The following is a 2,022-nucleotide window of genomic DNA, read 5'->3' as shown; positions in this document are numbered from 1 at the left end:
TCTTGGACTTCGAATAACAGCTAGACATTTGGAATCATGGATGCAAATCGAGAGAGGGAAGGGATCAAAAAAATCTTTTACAGAGTACAAACTACCAACAGCGGACTCTTCTTTTCATCATTTTTACATGATATGCCATTTTATTTAATCTAGAGAGTATAGAAAAGGTGCTATAACTGGGATAAGATGAAGTGCCATGAACAAGATGTTGACCTACAAGGTGATAATCATTCTCTATATGTTTGGTGTGTTCATGAAAAACATCATTATAAGTAATCTGAAGAGCAATTTTATTTTCATAGTGAAAAAAAGTAGCACCGAAATGTGTCACTCCCTCATCTTCGAGTAGCCAATGTAACGAAAGAAGTTCAAAGCTTGTATTTGCAATGGCATCATACTCTTCCTCCGTACTGGAGCAAGATGTAAAAGTTTGCTTCTTACTATGCCAAGAGATGGAGGAATCCCCCAATAAGAAGCAGTAACCCGTAGTGATCATCGATTAGTAGGGTCTCCAACATAATCAGCATTAGAATAAGCATATAACTCTAGAGATGAGTGAGTAGAAAAATGTAGACCATGAAAGAATGTGCTTTTGACATCCTGCAAAATGCAACACGTTAGCATAAGCAATATTAGGACGTGTAATTGTATGATGGACAAGACTCCCCACAAACTGCCATAGTGAGTTGCGTCCTGAAGTGGAGTTGCATCAATAGGAGTCAATCCGACATTTGTCTCAAGAGGAGTAGGAGCAATCTTGTTGTCAGTCTACCCGGCACTCGGTAGGAGATCAAAGGCATACTTGACTGGAGAGAGATAGTATCCATCAGATCCAGAGAAACGTTCAGACTCAAGAAATAGCTATGAGATCCAATATCCTTCATTTCGAATTGTCAGTGGTAGAACCGTTTACTTCAGAGATGCTAACAAAAATATCGCCAGTAATAATCATATCATCCACATAGAGTAGAAGAGGAATGGCGACTTTGCATATTTTCGAATAAAAAGTGCATTATCTTATGCACTTGGTGTAAAGGAGAACTAATGAATAGTGTTATGAACATCACAAACCAAGCACAAGGAGCTTGTTTGAGACTATAAAATGCTCGACATAAGCAACATATATGGTGAGGAGGATGATCATAGCCCAGTGGTAGCTAGCTGTATGTATATTTACTCTTTAAGATCTCCATCAAGGAGGGAATTCCTAACATCCATTTGGAATACTGGCAAATGGTTGATAGTAGGAACTGCTACCAGGCTACGAACAGTGGTAAGGTGACCACTGTATGTTGTCTATCAGGGACATCAACGGGTGAACTTGGAAGTGAAGTTGTTGAGGAAAATTTTTAGAGCTCATGGATCAAAGTATGGTATGTAAATATACAAAAGATAGAACTAAACCTCTAAGCCAATACCCCATAATAACAAAGACTTAAGATAAAAATCAAAATCTAAGTTGGTCAAATTCAACTAATTAAACATCATTTTAGCAACTAATCTAAAATTTTCTCACCATACAATGAATGATATTAGAATCATATCTATGAGCATGTGATGAGATACATTTGAGATCCTCAAAACACATCAAATTTGAAGACTCTAATATGTGTTTTTCCTTAGACCACATAAACAAAGAAAAAGCAAACAACAAGAAGTGAGTGTTTCAAAAATCTCATCCTCCCCCTTTTCCTATTGTCCAGTTCATCTATCACTGGGGGGTTGCTTTTGTTCAGCAATCTCTTACGTTTCCTTTGTCCGCTTTCTACTTCTGTCTCTTTTAACAAATTCTCTTTACCAATTGAGGATCATTATAATTTTATTTGTGATGGGCTATTTTAACCCTATAAATTTTCATGGCATGTATTAAAGTAACTTGTGCTTTAAGGATGATTATATTTTTGTTGCTACTAGATTAGCTATAATAGGACATTATTTAGTCAAACAACTCAGGCTAACCTCTGTTTTATTTCGAGATTTTTATTTTTCCTTCTCATCCCCTCACCGCACCACCAACACCCC

This window comes from Macadamia integrifolia, unplaced genomic scaffold, assembly GCF_013358625.1.
Source record: "Macadamia integrifolia cultivar HAES 741 unplaced genomic scaffold, SCU_Mint_v3 scaffold1248, whole genome shotgun sequence".
NCBI lineage: Eukaryota > Viridiplantae > Streptophyta > Magnoliopsida > Proteales > Proteaceae > Macadamia > Macadamia integrifolia.
The sequence above is the reverse complement of the archived record's forward strand: the minus strand, read 5'-3'. Positions refer to the sequence as shown.